Source organism: Quercus robur, chromosome 5, assembly GCF_932294415.1.
Source record: "Quercus robur chromosome 5, dhQueRobu3.1, whole genome shotgun sequence".
Classification (NCBI taxonomy): domain Eukaryota; kingdom Viridiplantae; phylum Streptophyta; class Magnoliopsida; order Fagales; family Fagaceae; genus Quercus; species Quercus robur.
Window position 1 is genome coordinate 83,325,928 of NC_065538.1, and position 16,303 is coordinate 83,342,230.

The window sequence follows — 16,303 nt, forward strand, 5'->3', positions numbered from 1 at the left end:
TTCCATCGGCTAGTTGTTGGACAAAATCTAAGTCTGGATTCTGGGATGGGTTTTGGATCTGGAGAGGGTAATTCTCATTCTCTAGAGTCCAATTTTCAGGGAAGGTGACATCTGACCATATCAGGGTTCTGGGCACCTGGATGTTGGACCTAGGATCAGTGGTCTGAATGAGAGTAGTTTCTCCTGGTTTTCTCTTGTCAAGTGCTTGGACATTGAAATTTGTTCTCATGCACTTGTAATAAACTCTGTATATCAAGGCAATCTGACTAGTACCCTACACCATGAGGGTTCCATGGGTCTTGATATTTAAAGTGAGGGCTTTCATGACATGGGGGTCAAGAAGGTGAACTATAAAATTGGGGAAACAGTCAAAATGAACTGGTCCACCACTAAGACTAGTTTCTATGGTTCCTAAAAGACTATCATTAAACCTTATATGACGAGTGTCTCTGAGGGCCATAAGGATTGAACTGTTCAACCCTTTTCTGATGAGGGTTTTAACTCCAACTTGGACTAAACCTATGTGCAAAAAGTTATGTCCTTGCTTCTTGTGAGCTTTAATGGTAGCTGGATTAAGCAAGTAACATGTCTCATATTCTTTGTTAATTCCATAGACCTGTTCTATGTTTTTAACATGGTAATCGGTCTTAAAGGCATTCTTTAAAGACCATGAAGACTTGTAGATCTCACTGGTGGGAACCTTAGGGATGTTCCAATCTCCTATCTTAAGGTCAACATCTGATATACTATACTCTTCAGAATTTAAAAATCCATCGCTGTCGGGAATGGAGGGGCGAATCGAAGATTTAGAACTGGTAGAAGAGTTACTTCTAAACAACCTATTCATCATTCTAGATTAAAAGCTTAAGATAACACAATCACAACCTAATCACCTTTATCCTCAAACTTCTGGATCAATCCTTAGATCTGAAACAGGGTGAACACTTGAAGACTAACGCCTCTTCTGCACAAACTACACACCTCTCACAGCTTCTACGTCCTAACTTTTAAGCCTCAACGCCTCTCTCCGGCTAAACGGCCACTCGGCTTAGGACACCTGAAGACTTACCGAGTTGTACGACAGTACAGATTTGGACATACTTGTCTCAACAGTACACATCTGCAACAAATTGTGGGGATAAACACAAAAACAAGAAAAAACAGGTAACTAGAAATGAAGGATTAGCTTGAACAGATAACACAGAATAATAAATAGAAGGTTAGGAAGGAGGCTCAGCCTACCAAATGATAGATCACAAAAAAGAGATAATAGACGTAGAAGACGATGAATGGTAAGGGAAGAGCTATCAGGAAATAGATGTAAAATAAAATAAAACTTGTAGGAGATAACATAATCAAATTAATGAATAATGTTCAAAATAATTGATAACTATGGCAGTAGAACCGGCCAACTTGATTCAAAATAAAATGTAACTTACAACAAACTATTACCGGCCAACTTGGCTTTGATACCAAAAGGGGGTAACTTACAAGTACAGGGGTTCAGGCGACTGGGCTCTGAACTAAAATGCGGAAATGTACAAATAAAAGGCCGACTGAGGCCATCTGGTTACCAGTGTAAACACTGACTGGGGTGTTACAAATGCAAACTAGGGTTGCCATCTGATTACAAGATTAAGGGTTGTAAAGAAGAGGCTGATTTTTGAGGAAAATAAGACCTATTCAGGCTTAATTGGACCTTTGTAAGGGTTAACTGGTGGTTCAAATCTAGAAAATAGGTTTCAAGGTTTGCAACCCCAGACTATCCCTCCAAAAGGGGGTAATCGAAGATCTAGAACTGGTAGAAGAGTTACTTCTAAACAACCTATTCATCATTCTGGATTAAAAGCTTAAGATAACACAATCACAACCTAATCATCTTTATCCTCAAACTTCTGGATCTATCCTTAGATCTAAAATAGGGTGAACAGTTGAAGACTAATGCCTCTTCTGCACAAACTACACACCTCTCACAGTTTCTACGTCCTAACTTTTTAGCCTCAATGCCTCTCTCCGGCTAAACGGCCACTCGGCTTAGGACACCTGAAGACTTACCAGGTTGTACGACAGTACAGATTTGGACTTACTTGTCTCAACAGTACACATCTGCAACAAATTGTGGGGATAAACACAGAAACAGGAAAAAACAGGTAACTGGAAATGAAGGATTAGCTTGAACAGATAACACAGAATAATAAATAGAAGGTTAGGAAGGAGGCTCGGCCTACCAAATGATAGATCACAAAAAAGAGATAATAAATGTAGAAGACGATGAATGGTAATGGAAGAGCTATCAGGAAATAGATGTAAAATAAAAATAAAACTTGTAGGAGATAACATAATCAAAATAATGATAATGCTCAAAATAATTGATAACTATGGTGGTAGAACCTGCCAACTTGATTCAAAATAAAATGTAACTTACAACAAACTATTACCGGCCAACTTGGCTCTGATACCAAAAGGGGGTAAGTTACAAGTACAGGGTTTCAGGGTTCAGGCAACTGGGCTCTAATACCAAAAGGGGGTAATCGAAGATCTAGAACTGGTAGAAGAGTTACTTCTAAACAACCTATTCATCATTCTGGATTAAAAGCTTAAGATAACACAATCACAACCTAAGGGGGACTAGGTCTTCGATTTGTTCTATGAGATCTAAGATAAGCTCTTCATACTTACTAAGGACATTGATAGTCTTGTTCCTACAACAACTATCTTTGCATGCCATACCAACATTTGGGCCACTTGAGGATCTAGAGGAGGCTCTAGAGGGTTTAGAAGATGACTGGTATATCTGATGGATTTCATATGGTCACTAGAACTACTGGAAGACTCACTATCTGTGTGGTCAAGTTCTAAGAGTTTGAAGATCTCATCTTTGTTGGTTTGGTTACTAACAAGAGTGTTGATAAGGGCCTTGGCCTTCTGTTTACACTCCTTCCTGAAATGACCTCTTTTACCACAATTGAAGCATTTTTCTGATGCTTTGGATATGGGTTAGCTTGTGGATTTGGACTTTCCTTTCTTATAGAAATCATCAACTTTAAACTTCTCTTTTCTATAATACTTGGCTGCTGTTCTTCTCCTGTGGGGTCTTTCAAAGGAACCTTCCTTTCAGAATTTGGATTTCCTTTTAGGGATGACAGAGGGTAAGCCATACTGTGTACAGAAGTTTCCTACTTCGTACTTGGCTTTGCTCTTACTAGCTTGGCTTTGGATTTTCAAATCTCTGCACATCTTAATCCCTTCACTCCGGATAGTGCTAGAGATATCTCCATAGGTTAGGTTATCATAATCTATGACACCTAAGGGAGTGCTAAGGGTTTCTTTGACCTTCTCACCTAACAATCTGGGTAAGCCACTGATAAACTTCTCCTTCCAAAATGGAGAGTTACAATCGCTTCTATGCATGACTCTGGTGGTAAAGACATCTTCATACCACCTATATTCGCCAAGATTCTTGCATCTAAGGTTACTCAACTGGTCATAAATCCTAGATGTGATGTTGCTAGGTTTTCCTACGAAGTGTTTCATGATCGTATAGATCAAGGTATTGACTCCATCATCAAAGATGGGGGTTCCTTCCTCATCTTTTTGGACTGCATGTTTAATGTCTTCCTTAGACTCTTCGGTTAGGTAGTTGTTCCACCATTGCAAAAGTTTTCCTGTAAATCCTAGGGTCATAAGCTCTATGACTTCTGTATGGAGGCGTCCTTCATTTAGGTAATTGTTTACTACCATGGTCATATGCTGGATTTTGTTTAGGATTTCTTGTTCTGCTAAACCATCTATGTTCCACTCATAGAGTTTACCAGAAGACACTGAGAATTGACTGCTTTTCCTTTCCTCAAATTGGAGGTCAAGGGGCGTTGGTCTGGGATACCAATTCTTGGTTAAGGTAGTTGGGGTTGGTTGGTGAAGTTTTTTCACCTCTAAACCTCGAAACTGGTTTTCTAGCTTCTCAATCTCCTTTTCACTCTCGGAGGAGGTTCTACTAGAACTGCTAGAGGCTGTGCGGGCATTTAGGACAATAAGTCTGCTAGATGAAGTGATGTCTGGTGAACAGGTGACTGGTTCCTTCTTCACTAGTTCTTCCATCTTTTGTACAACAATTTCTAAGGTTGTTTGGTCCTTAGACTTAAGGCTGGTTTGTCTAGTGGTAAGGAGCTTGACTAAAGGTTTTTCTAGGGCTGGAGTAGGTTTGCTAGGGTTTCTTGGTTGGAGGATAACCTTGTTCTCAACCTTTTCTTCTATCCTATCAAGCTGTTTACCTATGACATGTAGACACTGGTTGGTGTAGTTGTTTTGTGCTATGACCTTGCTGACTATGGCTTCCTCACTGGTAGGATGCTGGAAAGGTGAAGCAACTACATCAGTTTTCTTATGCTTGAAGGTTATCTTTTCCAAGGGTGGGTAACTGGACCGAACAACTTCCTTGGTTTCTTCCTTCGTCCAATTTGTTTTGGTAACAACACAAGACTTTTTGTGCCATTCAAAATGGTTCTCAAAGTATTCAAAGAAAGGGACATTGTTGGATATCTCCTTCATGAATGCTTTCCATTTTTCCAAAACTTCTTTCTTTTGTTCAAGGGTATGGTTGGCTCTATAAGCTTCTCGTTTGGCACTATTCTTTTCTAGGTCAATCTCTTTGCCTAAGGCTACTAGGTCAGGGGTGAACTCTTTCTTGATGACCATAAGACCTTTGTAAGGGTTAACTGGTGGTTCATCAACAACTGAGTCCTATTTGTCTGTGTAGCAAGGGGTACTAACCTGGGAGTGGGTCTTGACTCCTTGAAGTTCTAGACCTAAGTCTCTCCTAGACTTGGGGAAAGGTGCAAGAGGTCTGGATGAGCTACACTGGGATGTAGGTCTATCTCTAATTGGGATAGGCGGCTGCCTACTAGGTTAGGGTAGATCTATTGGAGATCTAAACCGGGGATCATCACAGTGTAGATCAACTGGGGATCTAAACCTAGACTGGTCAAAACTTAGTCTAACCGTTCCATCGGCTAGTTGTTGGACAAAATCTAAGTCTGGATTATGGGATGGGTTTTGGATCTGGAGAGGGTAATTCTCATTCTCTAGAGTCCAATTTCAGGGAAGGTGACATCTGACCATATCAGGGTTCTGGGCACCTGGATGTTGGACCTAGGATCAGTGGTCTAAATGAGAGTAGTTTCTCCTCGTTTTCTCTTATCAAGTGTTTGGACATTGAAATTTGTTCTCATGCACTTGTAATAAACTCTGTATATCAAGGCAATATGATTAGTACCCTACACCATGAGGGTTCCATGGGTCTTGATATTTAAAGTGAGGGCTTTCATGACATGGGGGTCATGGAGGTGAATTTTAAAATTAGGGAAACAGTCAAAATGAACTGGTCTACCACTAAGATTGGTTTCTATGGTTCCTAAAAGACTGTCATTAAACCTTATATGACAGGTGTCTTTGACGGCCATAAGGATTGAACTGTTTAACCCTTTTCTGATGAGGGGTTTAACTCCAACTTGGACTAAACCTATGTGCAAAAAGTTATGTCCTTGCTTCTTGTGTGCTTTAATGGTAGCTGAATTAAGCAAGTAACATGTCTCATATTCTTTGTTAATTCCATAGACCTGTTCTATGGTTTTAACATCGTAATCGGTCTTAAAGGCATTCTTTAAAGACCATGAAGACTTGTAGATCTCACTGGTGGGAACCTTAGGGATGTTCCAATCTCCTATCTTAAGGTCAACATTTGATATACTATACTCTTCAGAATTTAAAAATCCATCGCTGTCTGGAATGGAGGGGGGAATTGAAGATCTAGAACTGGTAGAAGAGTTACTTCTGAACAACCTATTCATAATTCTGGATCAAAAGCTTAAGATAACACAATCACAACCTAATCACCTTTATCTTCAAATTTTTGGATCAAACCTTAGATCTGAAACAGGGTATTCACACAGGGACAATAGCCTTTCCTAATGCAAACTACAACCTCTTGCTATCACAATCCTCACCTTTGCAGGACCACCCTAAGCGCCTTTCTCTCCAGCTAAAATGGGTTGACCAACACAACCTAGATAGGATACTAGGACTAACTGGGTTGTCAAAAGGCACAGATCCTGGACTTACTTGTCTCAACAGTATACATCTGCAACAAATGGTGGGGCTAAACACAGAAATAAGAAAAGCAGGTAACTGGGAAATGAAGGATTAGCTTGAATAGATAACACAGAATAATAAACAAAAGGTTAAGAAGGAGGCTCAGCCTACCAAATGATAGATCACAAAAAAGAGATAATAAATGTAGAAGACGATGAATGGTAATGAAAGAGTTATTAGGAAATAGATGTAAAATAAGATAAAACTTGTAGGAGATAACATAATCAAAATAATGATAATGCTCAAAATAATTGATAACTATGGCGGTAGAACCTGCCAACTTGATTGAAAATAAAATGTAACTTACAACAAACTATTACCGGCCAACTTGGCTCTGATACCAAAAGGGGTTAAGTTACAAGTACAGGGGTTCAAGCGACTGGGCTCTGAACTAAAATGCAGAAATGTACAAATAAAAGGCCGACTGAGGCCATCTGGTTACCAGTAACAGCTCACGGTAGCTAAATTGTAAACAAAAAAAAAATATTTTTTTATTCCTTCTCTGATCTCTCTCACTATTCTCTTCTTTCTTTTCTACTTTCTTTTTCTCTCACAGGTCTAACTTCTTCTCTCTTTTCTTCTTTCACTAGCATCAACAACTGAAAAATCACGGTGGTAGTGGTGGTGCTGAAGTTTTTTTTTTTTTTTTTTTTTTTTTTTTTTTTTTTTTTTTTTTTGGAGGTAACCTGTGATTCTGATGGTGGTCGTTTTAGCTGGTGGTGTTGGTCTATTTTAATGGGTTTTGTGGTGGGTTGTTGATGACAGTGGTGGTGGTTTTGTTTTGGGTTTTTTTGTCGTGGGTTGTGGCTGCCACAATGGTGGTAGTGGGGGCTAATGGTGGTTGTTTTGGGGTTTTGCAGTGGGTTGTGGTTACCATAGTGGTGTTGGTGGTGGTGAGCATGGCTGGTGGCTAGCGAAAGTTCCAATTTGTGGGTTTTTTGTGGTTCCGGTTTGTGTTTTTTTTTTCCTCCATTGGTGGTGGCCAATTGTAGGGGTTTTGGGATTGTTTTTTGGGTTTTTTGGGGTTTTTTTTTTTTTTTTTTTTTTTTTTCTTTTTTTTTTTGTGGTTGGGGGTTAAGGTTGTGGGTGGTGGTGGTGGTGGTGGGTGTTGGCAGTGGCAATGGGTTTGTTGGTAGTGGAAGAGATGAGATTGAGAATAAAAAAATAATATTTTAATAAAGTGGTAAAAAATATAAAATCTTTGATATTGAATATATTGTAAAGTGAGTTGTTAAAATTGATAAAGTAAATTTTTAAGATACTAAATGCTAAATTTTTTAAAATCTTTGATGAGAATGCTCTTACACTTCTCATGCTTTATATATAGTTGTTTAAACCTTCATGCCATCTTATCTCAATTTCACATTAAATTCTCCACATCGAGAATGATGACCTTTAATTTCAAAATATCAACTACACTTTTCCAACCCCAATGTTTGTCTTCTTCTCCCTTTAGTTGTTGGCTTCTCTGAATGCTGATTGGTGTATTAAAATAATAGTATTGGTAAGTCATCCCAGAATCCCACTAAGCGAAAAAAGAGATAATAGATTACATAACCTTCAATCACTTGTAGTTTACAAAGACTATAATTACAGCTTATAATATTATTGATGAACCCAATGGGTTATAGGATAATTTCTTACAAAATTTTTGAAAGTGCACCAATGGGGATATTGGCTAGTAAAATAATAATTAATTTATCTCAATAAAAAATTAATTGATCTAAGGAAAATGAAAAATGTACTACAAGTTTTACAGCATAAAAGCTTATAAACCGGTGTAGCATTAATAGTGATTGATAAGTTTCAACTATCTCGATTAAGAATGTGTAAATTTTTTTATCGTGATTGATGACATATCAGTTTATAAGCACAATGTAGTAAAAATTGTATTACCCGTAACCATAGCAACATTCATTAAGCAATAATTCAAGGCACAATTTGAGGCCTAAGCAATATACTTTAAATGTGCCTTTTTATTTTCAAATATCACTTAAATAATATTTATTTTTATTTTTTACTTCAATTTAGTTCTTTTTTATATATTATATTTTGTTTTATTTAAAATGCATTATTCTTTCTTTTTAATTTGACTAATTCACTTGAACAATGTTAAAGATTCTTCAAATTTTACCATATAACTCTTGCAAATTGACATGTCACCAATTTCAAAAATAAAACTAGTTCAAACATTCATTTATTATATGTTGAAGTGCCACCAATTATATTCTCACCACATTAATTTTTTTTATAGTAAAACACTAAAACTTGTGGTAGCATGTTAAAAGTGTAGCATTTCTAAGACTTATCTAATAAAATTGTACTAATATTTTTAACATCACTCAATTTTATAGAGTATCAAATTAAGTATATCAAACAATGTTATTGAAAGTTTTGAAATAGCAAAGTGATTAAAATCAAATCAAAAACTTTATAAGCAACATAACCATTGACATTAACCATGAATATATCCAAATGAAAACTTAACTAAGAAAACATTAGTATATGAAATCGGAACTTAAAGCAAACTCATAGCAAGATTTTAGTTCATTGAACTAGATTAATCTACATAACTACTACGTATTTATGCAGATTTGATCGTTTTTGAGGATTGAACAACTTAAAATAATTTTACTAATATGGGAACATAACCACTGCATAAGGAGAGGATCTAGGGAAGCTTAACAACTTTTGAGCCACTCGTAGAAATTTAGGTAGCATATAAGGCGTTGGATTTCGCATAGGCATTGCGCTAGTGATAACCATCTTCTCCAACACCTTTGCATTCTTAAGTAGATATTGTACCAAGAAAATGAATTCCTTTGTGTGGAGTCCTTCAAAAAGAAGAAACTTGATCTTGATAGACTTGAGGCATCGTAGCAAAAACTTGAAATAGATCTCCTTTGATTTCCAGTAGTTCACTTCATCTGATCTACTTACAAGATACTGCAAAATAGAAGTACAATAGCCCATTTTGAAGTCAACTTTTAAATTATGATATCTTGTCATGTTATAATGGAGTTGACATAAGAAAAGGGAACAAAGCCAAATCAAATTTGGAATTCTTGAATCAGCTTTGGACATCTAGGATTTTAAGGATTTATAATTAGGTTTTGGAAGGAAAAAGGCTAGAAAAAAGTAAGAAAAAAGGATTATAAGGGTTTCTAATGAGAAAAGGAATAGTAGGATTAGGAGATCCAACAATGGGAATAAATTAATGAAACTTGAGTTGCTATGAAAAGTAACTTGTGCATAGTATTTAGCATTTTCATGGAGTAATTGAGACTATTTTGATGGATAGGTGATTTTGGATTTTGGGGTTTAAAGGGCGATACATCAATGGGAAAAGATTGGGTCAATACTCCAATGCACTGGACCTGTAAAGATTATGATACGTGTTCACTTTACATGTCATAATCTTGACGGGTCTAATGCACAAGAGCAATGGACCCAACCAAGTCCTAATCAATGTATAAATGCTAGGTTTCATGTTGCTGAAAAAAATTATAGATAAAGAAGAAACTTCTAACATCACACCTCCTATGAAACTTCAAACAAAGCTTCACCGCTCATGGAGAAAAAGAATAATAATAATAATAATTCTTGAATAGAAAGCAAACTATCCAATACCTATTCCTAGTGGAACATGGATTTTTACTACGAACCCCAACCCAAATCACTAAACTCAAATAAATCCAAAATAAGGCTCAATAGACCATTAGAATTGCCAATGTCCAGAAACTTGAAGCTTAGAGAATTGCCTTTTGACACTTAAAAATAAATTAAATTAAATTTAAGTGAAAAAGTCTTCTCGTTGTCTATGCCTGAAATCCGGGATAAAAATTTGGCCATGAATGACTTTTACTTGATACAATTACTGATGTCTTTGTTGTAAGAAGAAAGATTATGTATTATCAATGAGAAGGTTTTGAGTAAATAGTTCACAAAACAACCACTTCAGAGTTCAAAAAGTCAACAATCAACATTTACTCTTTACGTCAAGAACTCACTGGATCATTGTGACCCCATAAATAGATAGGCCCATTGAACTAAAGTATATATATATATATATATATATATATATATAGGTGAAAAACCACTTTTAGTCCCTACATTTTATTTTTACCGCTTTTAGTCCCTATCTTGAAAAACGCTTCCTGTTTTGGTCCCTGCCGTTACATCAGAAACGGAGAGAGCTGACATGGCAAACAGCAAGAATAAATAATAATAAATTAATGTCCACGTGTCCTAAATTAATAATAAAAAATGCCACATCAGCATCTAAATTAAAAAAATTAATTTATTAATTTTAACTAATTAAAAAAAATTAAAAACAGAATTAAAAACTAAAAATCATATGAATTGCGTTCTAAGTGTGTCTTGAACAAGAACAACAAAAACACAAACTCAGATCCAAGATCACAAACCCAGAAATTAAAAAAAAAAAAAGAAAAAAAAAAGAGAGGGAATGAACTTGAATTGAGAAGATGAAAGATCTGGGTTTTAATCACAGAGTCGGCCAAAAAAAAACCCATGAACCAAATCAACCAAATCAGCCACAACCCACGGCCAAATAAGCCACAATCCATGGCCAAAAAACCCATGAACCACGAACCAATCAAACCTATGAACCAATCGGAACCATTGAAGCACAGTCACCCACAACCCATGGCCAAACCGACGGCGACACCATCGAGCACGTCCTCACCAAATCAACCAAATCAGCCACAACCCACGGCCAAATAAGTCACGATCCACGGCCAAAAAACCCATGAACCACGAACCAATCGAACCTATGAACCAATCGGAACCATTGAAGCACAGTCACCCACAACCCACGGCCAAACCGACGGCGACACCATCGAGCACGTCCTCACCAAATCAACCAAATCAGCCACAACCCACGGCCAAATAAGCCACGATCCACGGCCAAAAAACCCATGAACCACGAACCAATCAGACCTATGAACCAATCAGAACCATTGAAGCACAGTCACCCACAACCCACAGCCAAATCGACAGCGAAACCATCGAGCACATCCTCACCCACGAATCTGACCACCACAAAATTCAAACCCTTATCACAGCCAACATAAACCCATGAATCCGATACCCAACAAAAACCCATGAATCCCAGTAACCCGGCACCACATGAGCCATCCACGGCAACTAGCGACTCAGCACCACCGTGCCTCATGACCTCACCCACCAAATCAGACCCACGAACCGCCAAAGCACAACCACGAAACCACCAAGAACATTCACATGTCACGGCAGAGAGAGAAAAGAAAGCAGAGAACAGAGAAGTGAGAGAGGAGAGGGAAAAGAAGAAATGTTGGGAATAAAAAATTGATTAAAACCCAGATCTTTCATCTTCTTAGTTCAATCTCTTGATGTCTAGTTTGTTCTCTCTTTTTCTTTTTCTTTTTTCTTTCTTTTTTAATTTTTGGGTTTGTGTTCTTAGATCTGGGTTTGTGTTCTTGTTATTCTTGTTCAAGACACACCTAGATCTCAATTCATATGATTTTTAGTTTTTAATTCTGTTTTTAATTTTTTTAATTAGTTAAAATTAATAAATTAATTTTTTTTAATTTAGATGCTGACGTGGCATTTTTTATTATTAATTTAGGCCATGTGGACATTAATTTATTATTATTTATTCTTGCCGTTTGCCACGTCAGCTTTCTCCGTTTCTGATGTAACGGCAGGGACCAAAACGAGAAGCGTTTTTCAGGATAGGGACTAAAAGCGGTAAAAATAAAATGTAGGGATTAAAATGGGAATCACCTGAAAATGTAGGGACTAAAAGTGGCTTTTCGCCATATATATATATATATATATATAGTAATGATTAGAATTAACCCTTCATTATTAATATGACATTTGGGAAACTGGTCCAAGAAAACATACTGCTAACGGTGTCATTGAGAGTGAGAAGTCAAGGGGGTGTTTGGATTTGCTGTTTCCACAACTCATAACTCTGTTTCCATAACTCATAACTCAAAAATGGTGGGACCCATAACTCAAAAGGTTGTTTGGATTTCTAAACTCTGTTTCCATTACTCAATTCTCTGATTTTTGAGTGATGAGTTATGGAAACTGAAAACACAAAATTGTTGTTTTCAATTTCCATAACTCTGTTTTCAATGGCATTTTCGTAAATAACTCTACATACCCGGTCCCACAGTTAGAGCAATTAACGTGCAGCGCGCCTTTTGATGCTCTCTTCAATGACTCTCTTCTTTCATTTCAGACCTCTGTCTTCAGTAAACAGAGATCTCTCATCTCAAATCAAACCGAGCTCTCTCATCTCAAATCAAAACCTCTCTCTTCAGTAAACAGAGCTCTCATCTCAAATCAAACCTCATCTCCACTCCAGTAACACCACAAGTTTAAAAGAAGCTCTCATTGCCCTCACCGATCCGAGCTCAGCCAACCCGCCCCGCCGTGTCACGGTAACGCAGTGCTTCACACGCCAACGACCGAACTCTTTCTCAGCTTTTTCCACAGAAATCCGAAGGTATTTCGCATCTTGTAAATCCAAATCAAGGATTGGGTATTTCTCATCTTTTGGTTCTCTGTTTTTTTTTTCCTTTTTGTTCGTTGTTTGATGTTTGGGTTTTCGCCGTGGTGATGGGTTTTCAACTGTGGTGATGAAAGTTTGCTTCTCTGCTTTTTTTTTTTTCTTTGTTTGATGTTTGGGTAAGCATCTGATTTGAACCTGTGCTTCTCTGTTTTTGTTTTTTCTTTTTTTTCTTTGTTTGATGTTTGGGTAAGCATCTGAAAAAACTGCCTCCAAGGCCTCCCCAGAGAGAATACGACTATGAAAATTTTTCCCCAGGTTCTGTTTTTATTTTTTTAATAAATTTTTATTAAAAAAATTTGAATATTTTTGGTTCTTTGTTGAAGTGGGTGTTTTTATAATTTTGTAGAATTATTGGCATTGTTGTTTTTCTTGATGGGTATTATATGAAATCTCTGTTACTGTACTATGTTTTCTAAAGCTGATTTCTTGGAATTTTTTTACTATTATTTTTAATTGCTGTCTGTTTGATAACTGAGAAAATTCTTGGAAAGTAAAAAATTGAATTAGTAAATTTTATATCTTTGGGAAGGCCAAGGATGGTAGGTTTACTGTAACATTGGATTTGAGTGATCCTAGCAGTAAACGAAGGGGAGAGAGAGAGAGAGCCATAAAGTCTAATATTATCTCAAATTTACATATTTACATGCTTTAATTCACACTTAGTGGGTTTTGAACCCGTGACCTTACCATCCATTTGAGTTAATGCTCATTGGCAACCTGATATTGTTTTCTTTGATAAGCAAAGATCAATTTATTGATAGGATCATTGGAGAAGTTTACTCTAATACACTAGAAGCATACTAGAGAAACTCCTAAAAAATTGCATTGTGGATTTTAAAAGATCAACAAATTCTACAAAAGACTATTAATTTCTACTAGATTTTATTATTAGCAACAATAGCAATATAAAGTGTTAGTGGCTAATTGACATTCAATGACTCTTCAATATTGTTTTCACTATTTCACCTTAACTGGATAATTGGATACTGTGATTGAGTCCACCTACATTTTGGGTTGTAGTTAAGTGGTTGAGCATGGTTTCATCATTATGTAGGCATTTCTATGGTTCCCCACTTCATTAGTAGTTATCTATGTAGGTTAGACAAGTAATTCTCCTCGCCAGATTCTTCCTTTAAAGTGTTTGCCCTTGGGAATTGCTTCAACTTGCTTTTGGCTTTGTGTTGCATGTGAATGGAACTCTCTGATTTCTCTTTTAATAATTAGACAATATGGCCTAAATTGGGTAATCTACCAATCTTAGACCAAGATTGTTTCCATTTTAGTGTTGTATGGCTTGTAGTCTATTGTCCTGCTATGACCTACAATGGAATTTGTCCTTTTTAAATTGGTAACAGGTTGGAATATGACTTGAAAAATAGGCTCTGTGAATCATGCTTGATTTTATTGTCATTGTGTTCTTGGCATGACAATGTTCATCCAGTTAGTGATCAATATTTAACAATGTTAATTGCATAGATTTTGTATCTAACTACAAATTGTCAGAAGTCTTTGTTAGTTGAGTTTGTATGGGACTTAGAAACTACTCTATAAAAGTACTTATCAAACAAAAAAAAAAAATAAAAAAAACCTACTCTATAAAAGTGTAATGTTTTGTTGAATATTTGTGTCTTCTTGATTTGCTTATATCTTTAATACTGTTTATGAATTTCATAAGAATGATTCAGTACATGTCATTGCAGTAATATATGCATATTAATAGGGATCCTATGCTCAATATTTGTTCCTCTAAAAATACTGGGATATCTTTATTGTACTTGTGATATGATTGTGTATGAGATGTGTGTGTTGTTCTTTAAGATGGCTGTGGAGTTGAAAACATGGGATGCCAATTGTGAGGATCTGTTGTGTGACTCTATACTCGGACACTATTGTTGTGGGAATTTGCGTCCTTATCATGCCAATGCGCCAGTGTGGGAGGAGATCACAGACAATCTTAATGCCCACTTAGGGAAGGCCTTTACTGTGAGGCGGGTAACTAGGAGGTGGAAGCGTATTCATCGGAATTATCGCAAAGCAATGGGGGTGCGTACTAGATCTCTTCGGCCCAACGATTCCCATGTGGCCTCTCCAGACCGATTGTCTGATGACCCACCTCAGTAAGAGGCGGATGCATAGTCGAAGCAATTTAGTGCATGTCCCTTTTGATCTGCTGACATATTTTGTTCTCATTATGTTCAGTAGCGTACTTTCTTATGGATTACCATGTACTTAACCATGCACTAACCTAGTGATGAATTTGTGACCCTTATTTAGTTTACTAACTCATTGCTTCGACTTCCATCTTTTGTATATCTGGTCACATTGTATGTGTGGTAAACCTCGATGAAGGATCTATATATTACCACTATTTCTTATATATTACCACTGTTTCTTACATTCCGTGCATGCTTTTTCTTATCTATGTTGATTTAACTGTGGAATATTTTTCATTTTTTGGACCTCTTAAACCTATGTGGTACATGAATCCTATAGTCCTATTAATCAATTCTTACAATTATTATTTGTCATGAGCTTACCACGTGAGATATTTCAAATAGATGGCACATGAATCACAAGAAACGGATGAGAAGAAGTGGCCTCCCCATGTAGAACATATTTTTATTGAGACCATGTTGGAGGAACAACTTAAGGGTAACATGCCAAATGGTGTGTTCAAGGGTCCTACGTGGGCATCAATTACAACTAAACTTAACCAAAGGACCGGGAAAGACTTTATCTTTAAGCAAGTTCAACAGAAGCATAATAGGCTTCGACTTAAACAACGCAAGTGGAGCCAATTGCTAAGACACACAGGGTTGGGGTGGGATGAGCAGACCCAAACAGTTACTTGTGATGACGAGGTGTGGCAGAATGTGATTGCAGTATGTTTACTGTTGTTTATTATTTATATAACTTATTGCAATTATTTATTTATGCAATTTGCCTCCAAGTTGGTAATATATGAACTGGTGCGTTTTTTTTTAGGTATATTAGTTATTGCCTTTATTTATTTATGCAAGTTTCCTTTAAGTTGGTAATATATGAACTGGTGCGTTTAGTGTGCTAATGTTTCCAAGGACATTGCAGGGCAATCATGGTGCAGCTAACTTAAGGAAACAGGGATGCCTAGACTACCCATCATTGTAGCAGTTGTTCGCCCCTAGTACTGCGACTGGGAACCTACAGATCTCCTCAAACACTCCTCCCTTGAATAGTGATGAGGAGGGTGCCCTAGAGGAAGAGCTTGCCAATGCCAATGCCAATGCAAGTGCACCCATCAATGTGGACGATGACTGTTACACTCCTAACTTTGATAGTTTCCCGCAAAATGTGGAGGATGTTGAGGTTGAGGAGGTAACCCAACGGGCGAAAAAATGTCCTGTGCAAGATGCAAGTGGCAAGGGTAAGAAAGTCTTGAAGAAGTCGGATAAGCTAAGTGAACTGACTGTGGCCCTAAAGGACTACACCTCAATGACGAAGGATAGGTTCAGTGGTAAACTCAGCAAGTCCAGCAGTTCATTAGAGCAGTTCGCCCAATCCGGCGTAGGGGGTGATCCTTGTTCACTTGGC

The 16,303-nt window shown here is 37.1% G+C and overlaps 1 protein-coding gene across 4 annotated transcripts in view; it reads right to left on the minus strand.

Annotated features, from left to right (window-relative positions):
• LOC126727427 (F-box protein At5g03100-like) overlaps positions 1-16,303 on the minus strand; it is a 51,164-nt gene that overhangs the window by 25,734 nt on the left and 9,127 nt on the right. The window lies entirely within an intron of this gene.